This window comes from Bombina bombina, chromosome 6 (assembly GCF_027579735.1).
Source record: "Bombina bombina isolate aBomBom1 chromosome 6, aBomBom1.pri, whole genome shotgun sequence".
NCBI classification, from domain to species: Eukaryota; Metazoa; Chordata; class Amphibia; order Anura; family Bombinatoridae; genus Bombina; species Bombina bombina.
The window spans coordinates 372,782,385-372,803,387 of NC_069504.1; the positions used below are offsets into that span (position 1 = coordinate 372,782,385).

Genomic DNA, 21,003 nt, shown 5'->3' on the forward strand with positions numbered 1-21,003 from the left:
ACCCTGTGTACACAATATTTGGAGTGTATGCCGATTTTTACCGATTGATACACACATTTGTGCGCCTCTCTTCTACTCTCATCATCTGAGGGTAGAAATTGCTGCACTCAGAGAACAAATAAAAAAAAGCCTCCAAAAAACGGTCTTAAAATTACTTAGAATTAAAAACGAAGAAATAAACCAACTATTAGATAGAGAAGTGATCCAGTCGATAAAAGCAGTAGACACCAGATATTATATTTACGCAAACAAACGAGATAGGATGCTGGCAAATAAACTAAAAGACCTGACAAGGGCGACTACAATCTCACAAATACAAACTACCTCGGGACAAGTCACAAATGATCCCCTACAAATAGCCAATGAGTTTGCCAACTTTTATAACAATCTTTATAATTTACCTAGTAGTAATAAAGATAATAACAAGAGAGAAGAATTGATTAGATTCCTAGAAGATAGCAAATTAAAAACTATCACAGAAGAAGAACTAGAGAATTTGAACTCCCCCATAACAATACAAGAGATTATGCTGGCTATCAAAGAACTTAAAAGAAACAAAGCACCAGGCCCTGATGGGTTTCCAGGCTCATTTTATAAAGACCTGCAGTTATCACTGGCTCCCCAATTGAGGATACTGTTTAATAACATCTTGCAAGGAGTAGATATTCCCCCAGATTTGTTGACTGCAAGGGTGACGGTCATTCCAAAACCTGGCAAGAGCAAGCAATACTGCCAAAATTACCGGCCAATTTCCTTAATCAACCAGGACCTAAAATTATTCACAAAAATTTTGGCTAACCGATTGACCCTACCCGTTAGAAATTTGATAGACAATGACCAAGTGGGTTTCATCTTGCAAAGAGAGGCACCAGATGACACTAGGAAAGTGATTGACTTGATTAATTATGCGACAGTTGGGAAGATGCCTTCTCTGTTTCTAGCATTGGACGCAGAGAAGGCATTTGATAGAGTTAACTGGGAATACATGTTTGCAGTGCTTAGCAAAATGGGATTTAAAGGCCCCTTCACTACTGCCTTAAAAAAAGATATATTCAAGCCCAGATGCATACATAAGACTCTCAGGGTATCAATCAGACAGAATAAAAATCCGTAATGGCACAAGACAAGGTTGCCCCCTGTCACCCCTACTTTTTGCTCTATGTATTGAGCCATTGGCGGTTAGGATAAGGGATAATCCAAATATTGCAGGTATACGGGTGGGGGATAAGGAATATAAAATTTCATTATTTGTTGATGACGTCATCCTTGCAATCACAAAACCTTTACTTTCGCTCCCGATGGTATATTCTAGGGTTGCACCGATACCAATACTAGTACCGATACCAAGTATTTGCATGAGTACTTGTACTCGTGCAAATACACCGATACTTAAACCTCCACTTCCTACCGATATGCTACCTTGTGGCGTTTTTTCAAACTGCATGTTCCCATTTCATTTTAAACTGGAGTGGAGACTAAACTAAAAATTGTTTACTACTGTTCTGACAATACAAATTGTTGTTATTTGTATTATTGTAGTAGAGATCACTGTACCTCGTTCAGACAAACCCCTGAAGTACTGGGCAGTTAATAAACAGATTTCCAGCTCTGGCTAAAATGGCCCAAAAATATCTTTCTGCCCCATGCAGTATGGTGGAAAGTGAAAGACTGTTCAACTTAGAGTCGAACCTCAATACAAATGTCAGATTGATGTTATATAACAGCCCTACAACCCAATTGTATCACCCCTTTAAATTTAATATTTTATTGTAATATTTTTTATTTATAAACATGGTCGGTAAACTTTTTTATTATTTCATAATGTCTTTTGAATTACAGCCCTTTATAATTATAAAGAAGGAATCTTAAATAATTAGTCTGTATTGTGCTTGGTAAACTGTCACATGACATTAAAAAAAAAAGTATCGGTAATTGGTATTGGCGAGTATTTGAAAACAAGTATCGGTACTTGTACTCAGTCATAAAAAAATGGTATCGGTGCAACCCTAGTATATTCCATAATAAATAAATTTGGACAGTTGTCTGGATATAAAATTAATGAAGGCAAGTGTGAGGCCCTTAACACATATCTCCCAAAGCCAACAAATAAATTATTAGAAATTAACTTTACATTTAAATGGGCCAAATCATCTCTCAAATATCTAGGAATCAACCTCACAAAAGATGTGCACTTACTTTATAGGGAAAATTATGTCCCCATGTTCACACACATTAGAGAGCTATTAGTGAAATGGACTAAATTTAACATCTCCCTGTATGGAAGAGTAATATCTGTCAAAATGACAATATTGCCCAAACTCCTATACCTATTCAGAACACTCCCAATTTCAATACCGTTGTCAGAATTATATGTAATGCAGAAGGCAATTTTAAAATTCATTTGGGGAGGGAAAAGGGCTAGAATAAACAAACACAATATGATGAGACATAGGGGAGAGGGAGGTATCGGATTACCTAACCTAATATATTATTATGCAGCTAGTTTGGCCCAGACCACACAATGGTTTAAATTAGGACTTACACCACAATGGGTCCAACTAGAAAAAGACATGCTTAATGTAAGAAGATTGGATAATATTCTTTGGGCAACACAACAAAACAGACCCGGTCACATCAAACAGTTCATTGCGATCACACACACTGCTTTTATTTGGGATACAGCGACTAGGAAGTATCATTTACTCAACGAGAGGTCCAGACTGACCCCGCTCTCCCCTCTTGAATCTTTAGTTGACATACATACTCAAAGGAAATGGGAGAATAAAGGCCTCTACCGAATAGCAGATGTTTATGTTAATAGCGAACTACTATCCTCTCAATATGCAGAGCTAGGCACACCAGGGCAAAATGAGTGGTTCCACTACTTACAACTTAAATCCAGAGTTCGAGAGATAATGGGATTAGATAAGCCTCCAAACAATACTATATTAGAATCACTACGTTTATCGAAGGAGGTTAGGAGGGGACTGATAGCATTGCTCTATCCGGCTATTAATGGTGGCTCAAATAGGGACAATAGTGTAATAATGACTAAAAGGGAACAGGATTTGGGCAGGACATGGACAATAGATAACTGGGTATCAAACATTAATAGAGGTCTATCGTTTTCTCCAAATGCCATGTTGAAGGAAAACTATATTAAAGTACTCTATAAATGGTACATATATCCCACAAGATTTGCCAATACACAGGACAGCAGGCCCCACTTGTGCTACAGGGGTTGTGGGGAGGAAGGGACATACTTACACATGTGGTGGCATTGTGGAAAGGTTACAGAGATTTGGAATCAGACTTCAAGGTATCTAAGCCTAATTCTAGAAACTAATATCACACTTACCCCTGAGCAGGCTTTGCTTCATTTTCCTCCAGATAATAAAGTGAAAAGACATCACAAGCTAATAGCCTTGATCTGCACGGTTGTGAGAGTAAGCAGAGCTAGATTTTGGAAGGTGGATCCACCCTCATTTGAATATATTAAAAGGAGAATAGATTATCACTTTACAATGAGTAGCGCCTCGGCAGAGCTCCTTAATACCAGGGATAAGTTTATACAACAGTGGGAACCATATATTATGTATACTGAAAAAGAAAATAGAGCTAGAATCCTAGCAAACCAACAAGATCAGTAGGAAACAATCCGGTTAGAGTGCCTCAATGAGTGAGATAATTGAGTATTCAGGAGCAAGATGAACGGGTAGAGATGAGGGGGGGAAGAGATAGGGATTTGATCGTGATTGAGATTGAGTCAGGCTAGATGGAAAGCGGAATTAACACACCATTATATGTTGGAATGTTACTGAAAGGTCAATAAACCAAAATTACTCTTGTCTTGTGTGGAAAACTCACATATTCAATCACTTGAAGGCTGCAATGTTATTGTATTTGTATTTTTTGTTTTTATGTTTCTAACTGTTATTTAAGATGCTGTATGTAATAACATTCAAAAGTCAATAAAAAATATTTTCAACTAAAAAGGGTCATATATGTTTATAACCCTTATCTAATGTATTTCAATAGCTTGATACAGTGATATTTAAAACTTGATAATCATTTATCTATTCATTTTATACAAGCAGAGATGTGCTAATACATTTAATAACGGAACACCGTATAAATCAGAGATGAACTTGTCAGTCTAAAATAGTGCGGAAAGCAGATTATTGTCATGCTATATGGATTCCTCCTGAAAAAATACAGTAATTGATGTCTAACTGGAAAAAATGAATTTAGTACACAGTTGTGAAATGGCTTGATCATAAAAAGGGTTAATGTCCTTTTACCTTAGTTACATAGCACATAGCTGGAAATGTTGGGTAATTGAAAACAGTGAAATAAATTCTCAGTAGCTCAGTATGTAAACACTATTTCTTTCTAATGACACAGTGAGTCCACGGATCATCCTTAATTACTGTTGGGAATATCACTCCTGGCCAGCAGGAGGAGGCAAACCAGCCTGCTGAACTGGGGAAGAGTCTGGGACTCGTTGAAGGCGCAGGGACTTTGGTCCTGGGAGAAGTCTGCTCTTACCTTTCATCATTTGGAGTGCAGAGCAGGTTACAATGCTGATGTTTTGTTCTCAGTTGTCTTTAACCCAGTTTATCGGGTTCCAGTCAGACAACATAGCCTCTGTGGCTTGCATCAACCTCCAGGGAAGAACTCTGAGTTCCTTAGTCATGAAGGAAGTGTTAAGATTTTTTCTGTGGGCGGGTGCTCACAGCTACTGTCTATCTGCCATCCTCATTTCTGGGGTGGACATCTGGGAAGCGGATCCTGAGCAGACTGACTTCCCATCCCGGGGAGTAGAAAATCCATCTGGAAGGGTTCTCCAGGTTATCTACCTAGTAGGGTTACCAGATTTGGTTCTGATAGGGTCTTGTCAGATCACCAAGTTCGGTTCGAGGTCAAGAGATCCTCAAGCCTTTCTAAATAGATGCTCTGGCAGTTCCTTGGAACTTCAGGTGGCATATCTTTCTCTCTGTTTGTTCTCCTTCTGTGAGTCACCATTTGGATCAAGTGGGAGAGAACATTGGTTTTCCCCTAGCTCCTGTGTGGCCTCGCAGGATCTGGTAGTAATGTCGTCTCTACTTCTGTGGAAACTTCCGCTGAGGAAGGATCTTCTTTTTCAGGGATCCTTCATCTAAATATCACTTTCTCTGAAGCTGAATGATTGGAGATTGAACGCTTATTTTTAAATAGGCGTGGGTTTTTCTAAATGGTCACGATTCAGGCTCATAAGCCTATTGCTAGATGGGTTTGTATAGGATATTACAGGATCTCAAGGATAATATCTTTTCTCCAGGTAGACCTCAGGCACCTCTGCACCTTGTGTTATTTCCTTTCTCTCCTTTCCTTTGGTCCAATGACTGGGGTTTGTGGGAAGGGAAGTGATACTTAACAGCGCTGCTGTGGTGCTCTTTGCCTCCTCCTGCTGGCCAGGAGTGATATTTCCAACAGTAATTAATGATGATCTGTGGACTCACCGTGTCAAGAAAAAAAGAAAGAAATTTATCAGGTAAGCATAAATTTTGTTTTGTTCTCAGAAAGAGTAGTGCATAAAAAAACTTGCTACTGTCCTTTTCTTAATTTGATAAGTAGTTGGCATCAATACAGTTAAAGGCACTTAAAGCTGCGAAAATTTGTTAGAATGTTTTCTTATTGCACTATTGCTTCCCTATATTCAAACCCCCATATAGGGATTAAGCACAAAATGGGAATGTGCATGAGTACTTTTCACCTTTTTGAATGGAAGCATTTTTGCAATATATTTCTTCTACTAGTAAATTATATTGATTTCATAGCTATACACACGTATGCTGTACGTGCCTGCGCCAGCATACAAATACAATACCTACGCTGTGACTCGGCTGATCATGATCCATATCATCTCTTCTCTAAACTTGCACAGGTTTTGTATGGGTGTGCACACCGTAAGTGCATATTCTGCTGAAACAGTGTTTTCTTTTTCTTGAAGCATTGTTACCAATACTATTTACTATATATTTAGATATACAGGGAGTGCAGAATTATTAGGCAAGTTGTATTTTTGAGGATTAATTTTATTATTGAACAACAACCATGTTCTCAATGAACCCAAAAAACTCATTAATATCAAAGCTGAATAGTTTTGGAAGTAGTTTTTAGTTTGTTTTTAGTTATAGCTATTTTAGGGGGATATCTGTGTGTGCAGGTGACTATTACTGTGCATAATTATTAGGCAACTTAACAAAAAACAAATATATACCCATTTCAATTATTTATTTTTACCAGTGAAACCAATATAACATCTCAACATTCACAAATATACATTTCTGACATTCAAAAACAAAACAAAAACAAATCAGTGACCAATATAGCCACCTTTCTTTGCAAGGACACTCAAAAGCCTGCCATCCATGGATTCTGTCAGTGTTTTGATCTGTTCACCATCAACATTGCGTGCAGCAGCAACCACAGCCTCCCAGACACTGTTCAGAGAGGTGTACTGTTTTCCCTCCTTGTAAATCTCACATTTGATGATGGACCACAGGTTCTCAATGGGGTTCAGATCAGGTGAACAAGGAGGCCATGTCATTAGATTTTCTTCTTTTATACCCTTTCTTGCCAGCCACGCTGTGGAGTACTTGGACGTGTGTGATGGAGCATTGTCCTGCATGAAAATCATATTTTTCTTGAAGGATGCAGACTTCTTCCTGTACCACTGCTTGAAGGTGTCTTCCAGAAACTGGCAGTAGGACTGGGAGTTGAGCTTGACTCCATCCTCAACCCGAAAAGGCCCCACAAGCTCATCTTTGATGATACCAGCCCAAACCAGTACTCCACCTCCACCTTGCTGGCGTCTGAGTCGGACTGGAGCTCTCTGCCCTTTACCAATCCAGCCACGGGCCCATCCATCTGGCCCATCAAGACTCACTCTCATTTCATCAGTCCATAAATCCTTAGAAAAATCAGTCTTGAGATATTTCTTGGCCCAGTCTTGACGTTTCAGCTTGTGTGTCTTGTTCAGTGGTGGTCGTCTTTCAGCCTTTCTTACCTTGGCCATGTCTCTGAGTATTGCACACCTTGTGCTTTTGGGCACTCCAGTGATGTTGCAGCTCTGAAATATGGCCAAACTGGTGGCAATTGGCATCTTGGCAGCTGCACGCTTGACTTTTCTCAGTTCATGGGCAGTTATTTTTTTGCGCCTTGGTTTTTCCACACGCTTCTTGCGACCCTGTTGACTATTTTGAATGAAACGCTTGATTGTTCGATGATCACGCTTCAGAAGCTTTGCAATTTTAAGAGTGCTGCATCCCTCTGCAAGATATCTCACTATTTTTGACTTTTCTGAGCCTGTCAAGTCCTTCTTTTGACCCATTTTGCCAAAGGAAAGGAAGTTGCCTAATAATTATGCACACCTGATATAGGGTGTTGATGTCATTAGACCACACCCCTTCTCATTACAGAGATGCACATCACCTAATATGCTTAATTGGTAGTAGGCTTTCGAGCCTATACAGCTTGGAGTAAGACAACATGCATAAAGAGGATGATGTGGTCAAAATACTCATTTGCCTAATAATTCTGCACTCCCTGTAGTATTGCAAAACAAAAAAAGTTATGCCTATTTTAATTTGGTTATTCTGTCTAATTATTTAACTAGTTATATCTGGACTGGCAATGCACTATTGGGCTACTTGTGATTGGCTTAATGTCAGTGTTCAACTTTGGACCATGTGCGTAACCACTAATCGCCATCCATATTCATCTCTTGTGTAGAAGTGTATTGTAGTTTTGGAGCTTTTACTATGTGAATGTGTTAATAAAAATGTGAAATCTATTGTAATTTAGGTGTCAGGTGTTTGAGAGATGATCTTTTTAAATAAATTATAATTATGTAATATTCAACAAATCCATATTAGGTGTTTAAAATTAGGTTGATATTTATAATATTACTTAATGTCTTCTAATGCAGCTTGACAGTTCTGCTACTATATTTTTAAATAGTGCAGCTGGGGCCCTGTTCCTTGCTTTGGCATTTTATTTCTGGGGGAAAGAAAGTTGTGTGGGAAAATATTTTGGAAGCTTTCAGAATTAATGTTTTCTTACACTGCAGAAATTGCATAGTCAAACCAATTGATCTCACCCAAACCAATAACCATAAAGTTCTAAATTTTAAACAATCAAAAGCATTCATCCACTAGAGGGCAGGCTAGTCTTCTTTACTGTTCTGCTGGGGGTGCTTTAGGCCTAGAAAGGTATCTTTTGAAAGATATTGCCAAATTAGGAAGAACGGCTGTCTAAATTCCTGAAATTGTGCCAGGTCCTGAGAGACAAAAGCAGACCACACGCCAGCCTTGTGCTAATCTGTTAACTCTCTCTGTACCATAAACTTAGATTGCTTTGCAGAAAAATGCCAGGGTCCTGTTTCCTAACAGCAAGCAGTATAGTAGACTTGTTTGTGGCCAGCTGCATTTTTACTTTTAAAAGTATTAACAATGCTTTAAAGTTGTTTTTGTTTGCAGCTAAAGGATGACATTTTAAGTATGTTATTTAGTATTTGATTTTTTTTTCTTTCATGTGCAAAAAGAAACACTTTTGTAATGCTAGTGTGGTGTGCCTTTTTGTCCAACAATGGCACTGTGGGAGTTTTTCTTGCCAGCCAATCCATTGGACTAGTGCACAAAACACACCACATCTGCTAGTTTTGGTAACAAAAAACTTTTCACATTATATCTGATGTGAGTCTATGAGCAATTACTCCTGGCTACTAGGAGGAGGCAAAGATTCCTAAAACTTCAAGAGCACTTAAAAACCCTCCAACCTTACTGGTAAAAAAGTCTTAAATTTGCTACCATAGGAGAAAGGTGAAGAATTGAGGTGCTCCAGATGTGTCATCTGTGAGAGGGATTCTCAGATCTATTTAAGGCCCATCTTTCCCTCCGAGGAATACGTTTGGACATACAGAAGTTTATGGAGTATTAGGTAGTAGCACAATTATACCCAGTGGGAGTAAGTTACAGGCCTACCACAATTGTTGCATGGACTAGTCCTTTAGCCTCCTCCTGTTGGATTGTTGTTCTATTTAGATCCTTTGCTGTCCTATCTACAAGAAGCAGTTTTTTTCTGCAAGGGTTAAGTCTGTTAGAGTGGGTGCTTGTCAAGTCAGTAATTGGTTTATATGTGTTAACCTGTAGGCTATGTGAGCGCCAATAGTAGGTACAAATAATGTATATCATACCCAGGGGACTATTATTACAGCGATTATTTAAAAAAAAAAATATGTTCTGTATGGGAAATTTTGCACGGTCACAGGGACCCAAGTTTTATTAAATAGGTTTATTTTTTATTTCTTCTATAAAGGTAAGACGAGTCCACGGATTCATCCTTTACTTGTGGGATATTATCCTTCCCTACAGGAAATGGCAAAGAGCACCGTAGCAGAGCTGTCTATATAGCTCCTCCCTTAGCTCCACCCCCAGTCATTCTCTTTGCCTACTCTAAGTACTAGGAAGGGTAAAGTGAAAGAGGTGATAAAATATTAGTTTTTAATTCTTCAATCAAGAGTTTATTTTTAAATGGTACCGGTTTGTACTATTTACTCTTAGGCAGCAGATGGATGAAGACTGCTGCCTGGAGGATGATGATCTTAGCATTTGTAACTAAGGTCCATTGCTGTTCCCACAGAGGCTGAGGAGTACAGGAAACTTCAGTTTGAGGAACGGTTTCATGCTATGCAGAAATGAGGTATGTTCAGTCATATTTTTTCTGGAGAGACTGTATTTCAGAAAAGCTGACATTATACCCAGGAGGGTAAGGGTAAGCAGTAATCCTAGAGCTAAAAAGAAGGGCATTACTTGGCTTTCTTATGGGGTCAATTACATATATGGTTGACACTGAATGTAAAATGTTTGTGAGTTTTTTGGATGGGAGTGCTTTAATATTTTTTGTGGGCAATAAACGTTTTGGGCAACTTTATTAGGACACGCATGGCTTATTTTTAAGGTCTTGGAACCCACATGGCTAGTTATAACCGCTCTGGTGCGGTTCTTTAAGGCTCAGGGAACATCAAGTGAGATGGGCGGGACCTATTTTCGCGCCTCAGTTGCGCACTTAGTTTTGTACAACAAGCAGCAAGCTCTAACTCCTGAGGGCCCTGGTGTATGTTTGGGGCCAAATCGAAGCTTTTACCCCACACTTTCGATCCCTGAGGGCAGGTAGGGCCACAGCAGGGCTGTGGCAAGGTGCTGAGGTTTTTTTTTCCGGATTTGGGCCTATTTTCGATCCGGTTTGGACATTAAGGGGTTAATTGTTAAAAAAAAATTGTGGTGCAATCTTAACTACCTATTGTGTGTCTACATACAAAATCTTGAAAAATGTGGTGCATGTTTAGGCTGTTTTGCAGAATGTGTATGCTTTTTTTCTCTTAAAGGCACAGTACCGTTTTTTAAGATTGTTTTTTTTTTTCTTCACTAAAGTGTTTTCATGCTTGTTTGTAGTCATTACTAGCCTGTTCAACATGCCTGACATTGAGGAAAGTCAATGTTTAATATGTTTAGAAGCCATTGTGGAACCTCCACTTAGAATGTGTCCCTTATGCACTGAAAGGTCAATAAATTGTAAAGAACATATTTTAGCTACTAAAAGTATGTCACAGGATGATTCTCAGTCAGAAGAGAATCAGGTTATACCATCTAATTCTCCCCAAGTGTCACAACCGTTAACGCCCGCACAAGCAACGCCAAGTACTTCTAGTGCGTCTAATTCTTTCATCCTGCAGGATATGGCCACAGTTATGAATACTACCCTCACTGAGGTTTTATCTAAGCTGCCAGGGTTGCAGGGGAAGCACAGTAGGTCTGGTGTGAGCACAAACACTGAGCCCTCTGACCCTTTATTAGCTATATCTGATGTACCCTCACAATGTTCTGAAGTGAGAGATTTGCTGGCTGAGGGAGAGATTTCTGACTTAGGAAATATGTTCCCTCAGAAAAATTCAGATATGACGGCTTTTAAATTTAAACTAGAACACCTCCGCTTATTGCTCAGGGAGGTTTTAGCGACTCCGGATGATTGTGATCCTATTGTAGTTCCAGAGAAATTGTGTAAAATGGACAAATTCCAAGAGGTTCCTGCCTACACTGATGTTTTTCCAGTCCCTAAGAGGATTTCCAGGATAGACCAGGTATTCCGTTCGCTCCCCCTCCTACTTTTAAGAAAATGTTTCCCATATCAGACGCCGTGCGGAGCTCGTGGCAGACCCTAAGGTAGAGGGAGCTATTTCTACCCTGGCTAAGCGTACAACTATACATATTGAGGACAGTTGTGCTTTCAAAGAGCCTATGGATAAAAAATAAGAGGGTCTCCTGAAGAAAATATTTGTTCATCAAGGTTTTCTTCTCCAACCTATAGCGTGCATTGTTCCTGTAACTACTGCAGCGTCCTTTTGGTTCGAGGCTCTGGAAGAGGCTCTTCAGGTTGAGACTCCATTAGAGGATATTCTAGATAGAATTAGGGCTCTCAAGCTAGCTAATTCTTTCATTACAGATGCCGATTTTCAATTGGCTAAATTAGCGGCGAATTCAGGTTTTGCCATTTTAGCGCGCAGAGCGTTATGACTTAAAGGGACTGTCTACACCAGAATTTTTATTGTTTTAAAAGATAGATAATCCCTTTATTACCCATTTCTAACCAACACAGTTATAATAATATACTTTTAACCTCTGTGATTATCTTGTATCTAAGCCTCAGCAAACTGCCCCTTTTTAAGTTCTTTTGACAGACTTGCAGTCTAGCCAATTAGTGCCTGCTCCCAGATTACTTCATGTGCACGAGCACAGTGTTATCTATATGAAATATGTGAACTAACACCCTCTAGTGGTGAAAAACTGTTAAAATGCAATCTGAAAGAGGTGGGCTTCAAGGTCTAAGAAATTAGCATATGAACCTCCTAGGTTAAGCTTTCAACTAAGAATACCAAGAGAACAAAGCAAAATTGGTGATAAAAGTAAATTGGAAAATTGTTTAAAATTACATGCTCTGGCGACTTCCGGTGGGCAGCTCTGTAAGATGGCTGCAGGCTTCATTAGCTCTGAAGACAATCTCCTTTAACTTCAATTTTACAGCCATTAAACCACGCCATCTGCCTCTCCCTTGACAGGCAAGCTGTCCGGGAACATTTAGCAGATAGAAGAAACTCCAGCTCTTCTACCCCGGAAGGCAATTTAATTGAAAATATTACACCTACCCACGAGGCGATGGCCTCCAACAGTGAAATCACTGCGGCACTGTTTGCAATTTTCCTACCCAAATTAAAGACTTTGCTCAACAGCTGCGAGGACCTATGCGAAACACTACAGAACATGAGGGGTGCTGACACTTCAGAAACGGATCGGAATAGTGTGCAGCCTGGTAACTCAACCCAGAAGATGACTAGTTTCACCGGTGCATCCGCTGGGCCACTGGTGTCAAACCCACATGGACGATCGATGGCTTGCACTGAAGAGGAGCGCCTCTTATATCAAACTGAATTTGGCAAACCCCGATCTCCAAAGACCATGCAGATGACTGATGAAGACACACTTACCATTTCATCACCAGCGCACGTCGCGGAAACAGATACAGACGCCCTGCTCACACTACCCCTGTCACAGATTGTGGCCCCTGACTCACGCGGGGTGAGGGTGATGACCGGCAATAATACTGAGCGCTATGGCGCTCCTCTACTGCTTCTCTCTGATGGCGGAGGATTGGATTCTGGGCACGCACCGGAGTCCTGTTGTGGGAACATTCCCATACGCGCCATGTCTTTGCAGGTGAGTGGAGACGAAACCTGCGCCCATGTGAAAACCACCGGTGCGTTGCTCAGAGACACATTACATCAGCCGCTCCTGGCCTCACACCGTGGCGATTGCTGGCGGCTCTGCTCTGGATTAGTGACTTTGTCAGCCGCCAAGGCATCTTCCCGTTATAAACTGCTTCCACAATACATCTTTTACGGCAGCACTAAGGGACCTGATCCGACATGCCTGCCTGCATATGTAACATATGAGGGCAACGCATCTGCCTACACTCCTCAATGTCCGCGGATCTATCTTTCAAGAGAGTGGCTTTTCGAATGCTGTTCTGTACATCATGATGGATGGATATCAGGTTTGGGGCATAGATTTTGGGCTATGAGCAGGGTTGGCATCGGCTAGTATAGGAGGGCCATATGTGAGCTACCAGTATTCTGGCCAACACGCTACAAAATTTAATCTACATTTTCAAGCTGGACAAACTAGGATGGCAAGCTCCCCAGCACATTAACTTTCATGTGAATCATAAACTTGTGTGTAGCTATGCTGGACAGATCATATTGTTGTTGTACTCTTTTTATATGTGTCTTTACGGTTGCATTTAAATTTCAACGTGATTTGCTTTTCACAGAAACACCCAGCTACAGTTAGTACTCTGTGACACATAATCTGCATCAAGTCCTAGCCGCTTCTAATACAGCTTTTGTGCCACTCCCTCTTATCTACATTTCTGATGCCTGGATGTGTGTACCACATGCGGTCCTGCAAATTGTGCATCTGTTTAGAGATAAGCTCGTGACTACAGAATCTCAATCTACAGAGTAACGTTTAGAAAATAGCCCCATCACTGAGCTTACGTCAAATTAACATGTTAACAATCATATATGATAGGAAAATCTAAACAGCCTACATCCCTGTGTATATAATTCTTACCTAATTATTATGTCGCTTTTATTATGTAAAGCCAAAGCCTTCAGCATTTTTGTTACTGTTGTAATTGTTACCAAATAACATCTGAACACCTATAATAACTACACAGGTTGTGCTAAGTATCCAACACTGGGGTTTTACCCAGACTTACCTTTGTTCCTTAACAAACACCACCGTATAATGTACCTCCTAGGGTTTTATTATCGTTAACATTTAAACACTTCTCAAATGGGTCCATTCAAACTTTGTATACAAAATCATACATGCTACGTACATTCGATCTCAAGTAACCCCAAGACAATATCCTGTATAATGCTTCATTCCATAATTGATGTTTAAACTAATAACATGACCCCTACAAGGAATACTTGCTCCATACATGGCTTTGCAAGGTGTAGAAGCTCCGCAATTTGCAACCATACCTAATTTATTGTGCTGGGTCACACATCCAGGTATACATGCCAATCATACTATGCTCAAGTTTTGTTCAGTCCTTTTTTTTTTTTAGGTTTAGTTTAGTTTAGTTTAAAAAGTTAAAAATGAGAGCTCGGGTAGCAGATAATGAGAAAACCTTGGTGAACGTACAATTGATACTTGTTTTATCTGTCTGGAATGAATTTTCATATATATCTTTATTATAACTCACGTCGCATGTCGTGGAAGCTCACTTCTTATCTATATGCAGATATGAAACAAACCAGCTCATGATGATATATTTCTGCAATTCATGTATTTTATTCTTACTTGCTGAGACTCTCATGTTCTCCTTGCTATATTTATTATTCCTTATGTGTCCTTATATAACTTCATCTTGTCTGTATGTATTTGTTTGCATGATGTATGCCCAAGCTCTCTTCCATACTGTTATGAGGTGATTAGTATTTTGGGGATTGGGGGGAGGGTTCGGGGACTAGTTGGGGATGAAAATGAAAAATGAGAGGGCTAAACATATGTAGATACCAAAAATGTCAATAGTCATTAGCATCCGGATTATCTTAATTGTCATGTATTGATCTATTGAATCTTTATTATGTCCTGAATAATATCGTCCCTCAGGGGATGGTATACCTACTGTATCTGTGGATGTAACCTTCATGATACTGTGTGGAATTGTTGATTATTGTACTCTGGTGTTGGCTCTCAATAAAAAGAATAAAAAAAATAAAAAAAATTACATGCTCTATCTGAATCATGAAAGTTTATTTTGGCTTAGACTGTCCCTTTAAGTCCTGGTCTGCTGATGTGTCATCAAAAGCTAAGCTTTTAGCCATCCCTTTCAAGGGTAAGACCCTATTCGGGCCTGAACTGAAAGAGATCATTTCAGACATCACTGGAGGGAAAGGCTATGCCCTTCCTCAGGATAAGATGAGGACCAAACAAAATAATTTTCGTTCCTTTCGAAACTTCAAAGGTGGTCCCTCTGCCGCGAAGCAAGAGGGGGATCTTGCTCAATCCAAGTCAGTCTGGAGACCTAACCAGACTTGGAACAAGGGTAAACAGGCCAAGAAGCCAGCTGTTGCTACCAAGACAGCATGAAGGGGTAGCCCCCGATCTGGGACCGGATCTAGTAGGGGGCAGACTTTCTCTCTTCGCTCAGGCAAGAGACGTTCAGGACTCCTGGGCTTTAGAAATAGTAACCCAGGGGTATCTTCTAGATTTCAAAGATTCTCCCCCAAGGGGGAGATTCCATCTTTCTCAATTGTCTGTAAACCAGACAAAAAGAGGCGTTCTTACGCTGCATAGAAGACCTATATTCCATGGGAGTGATCTGCCCAGTTCCGAATACAGAACAGGGGCAAGGGTTCTACTCCAATCTGTTTGTGGTTTCCAAAAAAGAGGGAACTTTCAGACCAATTTTGGATCTCAAGATCCTAAACAAATTCCTGAGAGTCCCATCCTTCAAGATGGAGACCATTCAGACTATTTTACCAATGATCCAGGAGGGTCAATATATGACCACCGTGGACTTAAAGGATGCGTATTTTCACATTGCTATCCACAAAGATCATCACCAGTTCCTCAGGTTCGCCTTTCTGGACAAGCATTGCCAGTTTGTGGCTCTTCCCTTCGGGTTGGCCACGGCTCCCAGAATTTTCACAAAGGTGCTAGGGTCCCTTCTGGCGGTTCTAAGGCCGCGGGGCATAGCTGTGGTGCCTTATCTGGACGATATCTTAATCCAGGCGTCAACTTACCAATTAGCCAAGTCTCACACAGACATCGTGTTAACTTTTCTAAGATCTCACGGGTGGAAGGTGAACGTGAAGAGAGTTCACTTATTATTTATTTATTTATAAAATATTTTAGCAGGAAAGATACATTGAGATTTCTCTCGTTTTCAAGTATGTCCTGGGTACACAAAACATTGCATTGATACAATGGGTACAATAAAATACTAAACAATAATAATACATGATATATGCACAAAAATTTAACATAGAACAGGTAGGAAATTTAGATATGTAGAGAGGGATCTCTTAAAGGATATTAGGCATGGGGAATGTTTGAAAGTGTGCGGGAGGTCGTTCCATAATTGTGGTGCTCTGTAGGAAAAGGAGGATCGAGCTGCTTTCTTTTTGTATTGAGGCACGCTCAGTGGCGTAGCGTGGGTTGTCAGCGCCCAGGGCAAGGCAAGTATTGCGCCCTCTAACCCATAGAAGCAGGATCATATTTCACAGAGCAGAGTGTGAGAAGTCAAACTTTTTTAGCGCCATTGTCTCCAAAGGCTAATGGATAGCCGTGGTAACCTGTGCACTTGTGCAGCTTTGCAGGGGAAGTACAAGCTATGCTAACATCAGAAAGGAAGACAGGGCTGCTGGATTTTAGCTTGTAGCTTTGCTGCTGCAGCTGTTCTGATTTAAATACAAAATGCAGGTTTCTTAGCTCAGCACATTACACTGTGCAGACCATGCATAACAAAGCCAGGCATGTCATGTCTGGCTGGCAGTAAGCTAGTTACATTTATCGAGTGAGGGAAAACCATTGCTCTGCTTACAATGAGCATTACATGCATATGTATTTATGTGTAAAAACCTAGCAAAACTTTTCTCAAAGTTTAAGGGCTCTAGCTGCAGCCTGCAAAAATTGTAATAGATGTCTGTATCAGGAGTGAGACTTTCAACTGCTGAATATAAAGCACATGTATCACTAGCAACCTGCAGGGGGAGAAGATCTGTGCTGTGTTATGTAGCTTCCCTGACAGCTAATCTGCCTTCAGTTTCCTTTTTCATAAGCATGCATACACAGAAACACACACTACAGCATACACAGAAACACACACTACAGCATACACACATAAATTACAGATCTTATAGACACACGTGCGCAGTCTCAAATACTCAGCAACACACATATGCTGCAGAGTATACAAATATATACACACACATGTACACAGTCTCAAATGCACAGCACTACACACACATATACAAAGTCTCAAATACACAGTAAAAAAAGGGAAAAGTTGTGTTGCTCTATATCTTTGTAAACTACAGATTAGTCTTTTTTTTGTAACAAAAAAAAAAAGTTAGCCACAGGCCTTATAACCCTGTCAAACAACAAGTCATGTACCATGAGAATAATTGAGACAAATACAGAAATCTTTCAGTTATGTTGTACTCTCTATATAAAACTTTCTATTTCTCCTGTATCTTTCACTTTGATCCCTACATGTCCGTATTTCTCTCACTCTGTGACCTGGCTGCTTCTCCCTGTTACACACACACACTGCATTGTCCTTATCATTCTCACTCCTTATTTGAAATTTCCCTCACCTTTGCTTGACCTGGAAGCTTTGTGTACAATTGATCGGATCATCGGCCTGAGTCCTCAGTCCAGCTCCATCCCTCCCTCCCTCCTTACTCCTCCTTAGCACTCCGGCTTCTCTTGCTGCCTGGAATGGAATCAGATTACACTCAAAGTTGCAACTACACTGGAAGCGGAGCTAAGAATGTGGTATAGGTTAGAATATGTGTGTGTGCTAAGTAATACTGTGTGTGTAGCTGTGCAGGATTAGCGACTTTAGATCATGGTGAACACATAATGAAGAATAGTTTTGAGTAGGCTGAACAGTGAATCTGTTTACCAGTGTGTGTGTAATCTAAGCATGTTAGTGGTTAAGCATACCATGCTGGTGTTCTTCTGCGGAGCAGGTGGCACAGTAATAGCAGCAGCACTCAAAGAGCAAGGAGCCTCATGCCTGCATCGGCCGCTGTGATCCAATACCATATACATGCTGATACACAATGTCTCAGTTACTTTGGCACGTGCAGCAGCAGGTATATGTTATTGGAGAAGAAAGTGCATCACATGGCAACGTAGGAGCCAATAGAAAGGCATTTTTTTTTTTATTTCTAGTACAGCGCCGAGTGGCTCAGGGGCAATGGTGGCCATGTCAGTGCGGGTCTGGGACAGACCCTTAAATTCGCAAAAAGTGACAGTTGGGAGGACTGCAATAAAATATATTTTTATATATAAAAAATAATAATACATTTTTTTAAAAAAGTTTCCTCCCTTAGTGCTGCATCTGCCTGCAGTGGAGGAGGTATGACGTGAGACAGTAAGAGCGCAAATTTTGCGCCCTTAAGAATTATGCGCCTGAGGCAACCGCCCCTGTGGCCCCCCCCACGCTACGCCACTGGGCACGCTAAATAATGTGCTGGTACTGGATCGGAGGTTATAGGAGGTGGGAATAACCGGTTAGAGCATACTGCTCAGGTAGGGTGGGAGCTTCCCAGAAAAGCTTTTAAACACAAGGCAGGAAAGATGGAGGGTGCGTCTGGATTCCAGCGACAGCCAGTTTAGTTCTTTTAGCATGTCACAATGGTGGGTCCTGTAGTTAAATTGTAGCACAAAGCGGCACAACGAGTTATACAATGTATTAAGTTTATTAAGGTGAGTTTGCGGTGCTGGTGCATATACTACATCCCCATAATCCACAATTGGCATCAGCATTTGCTGTACAATCTTTTCCTTTACAGTAGGGCTGAGGCAGGATTTGTTTCTGTACAGGGCACCTATTTTTGGATAAAGTTTAGATGCCAGTTTTTCTATATGGAGGCCAAAAGATAGATTGGGGTCTAACAACATACCCAAGTATTTAAAAGAGTGGACTGCGGTCAGTGTGCAATTTGATTTTGTTTTGATGCATAGATGGGAATTTTGTAGTTTGTGTAGTTTAGGTCCTGTTCCAAAGATCATTGTGACAGTTTTGTCAGTGTTTAGGAAGAGTTTGTTTTTTGAGATCCACTTTTCTACCTCTGTGAACTGGTCTTGGAGTACTGCTTCAAGCTGCGATAGATCGGAACTATCTTCCAAAGGCTACCTGTTTGCAGAGAGTAGTGTTACAGCTGAGATATTCAGGTGTGTGATTCTCTAAGAATACTGGGGAGATACACTTAAAATTCAGTCTGAGGGAAAGAGAGATATTAGTGTCAGATGGGCCTGCAAAAAAAAGTTAAGGGCGGGGGTATGTATGGACATTTTAGCAAAAGGGCCATTCAGGCAAAAAAAAAACACAGGGAAAGTTCAGAATTACAGAGATAAGACAGGTATCCATGTAGTAAAGAAAGCCATAAAACAAGGAACAAGAAAGATATATGGTCTTCCTAAGCTTGTTAAACTAACTTTTAAAATAATGAACAGACATAATGGTGATAAAATATGCATTTAAAATAAAAATAATAGCAAATACTTATTACAACACACACATCAGTAATAACAGGGTAAAATATAATGAAATTTCTATCTTCCAAAGGCTACCTGTTTGCAGAGAGCAGTGTTACAGCTGAGATATTCAGGTCTGTGATTCTCTAAGAATACTGGGCAGATACACTGAAAATTCAGTCTGTTTGCAGAGAGCAGTGTTACAGCTGAGATATTCAGGTCTGTGATTCTCTAAGAATACTGGGCAGATACACTTAAAATTCAGTCTGTTTGCAGAGAGCAGTGTTACTTATCCCTCTCACAAGAGTTCCATTTCTGGGAACTCTGATAGATTCGGTGGACATGAAAATTTTTCTGACGGTGATCAGTAAATCAAAGATTTTATCCATCTGCCGAGCTCTTCATTCCATTCCTCGGCCATCAGTGGCTCAGTGTATGGAGGTAATCGGTTTAATGGTAGGGGCAATGGACATAGTTCCATTTGCTCGCTTGCATCTCAGACCACTGCAACTTTGCATGCTCAAACAGTGGAATGGGGATTATGCAGATTTATCTCCTCGGATAAATCTGGACCAAGAGACCAGAGACTCTCTTCTTTGGTTGTTGTCACAGGATCATCTGTCCAAGGGAATGTGTTTCCGCAGGCCAGCATGGGTCATAGTGACGACGGACGCCAGCCTATTGGGCTGGGGTGCAGTCTGGAATTCCCTGAAAGCACAGGGATTGTGGACTCAGGAGGAGGCTCTCCTCCCGATAAATATTCTAGAACTGAGAGCGATATTCAACGCGCTTCAGGCGTGGTCTCAGCTGGCGTCGGCCAGATTCATAAGATTCCAGTTGGACAATATCATGACTGTAGCATATATCCATCATCAAGGGGGAACTCTAGCGATGATAGAGGTTACCAAAATAATTCAATGGGCAGAGACTCACTCTTGCCATCTATCAGCAATCTATATCCCAGGAGTGGAGAACTGGGAAGCGGATTTCCTAAGTCGTCAGACTTTTCATCCGGGGGAGTGGGAACTCCATCCGGAGGTGTTTGCACAATTGATTCAGCAATGGGGCACACCAGAATTGGATCGGATGGCGTCTCGTCAGAACGCCAAACTTCCTTGTTACGGGTCCAGGTCAAGGGATCCTCAGGCAGTACTTATAGATGCTCTAGCAGTACCCTGGTCGTTCAACCTGGCTTACGTGTTTCCACCATATCCTCTCCTTCCTCGTTTGATTGCCATAATCAAACAGGAGAGAGCTTCTGTGATTTTGATAGCACCTGCGTGGCCATGCAGGACTTGGTATGCAGACCTGGTGGACATGTCATCTCTTGCACCATGGACTCTGCCACTGAGACAGGACCTTCTGATTCAAGGTCTGTTCCAGCATCCAAATCTAGTTTCTCTGCGGCTGACTGCTTGGAGATTGAGCGCTTGATTTTATCCAAGCGGGGTTTCTCTGAGTCGGTGATAGATACCTTGATTCAGGCTCAAAAGCCTGTCACCAGGAAAATTTATCACAAGATATGGCGTAAATATCTTTATTGGTGCGAATCATTTTGGGAGAATGAAAGTTGAGTATGAGACTATCTATAAATAAGGAAATGAGCTTGGGGAGGGTGGGG

At 40.7% G+C, this 21,003-nt stretch overlaps 1 long non-coding RNA gene across 1 annotated transcript in view; it reads right to left on the reverse strand.

Annotated features, from left to right (window-relative positions):
* Positions 1-17,917, reverse strand: part of LOC128662976 (uncharacterized) — a 101,590-nt gene extending 83,673 nt beyond the window's left edge. The window contains exons 1-2 of the long non-coding RNA XR_008402824.1: positions 17,844-17,917; positions 17,492-17,610 (exon numbers count right to left, since the gene is read on the reverse strand). This is a non-coding gene — a long non-coding RNA (uncharacterized LOC128662976). The remainder of the gene's footprint in view (positions 1-17,491; positions 17,611-17,843) is intronic.
* Positions 17,918-21,003: the final 3,086 nt, after the last annotated feature.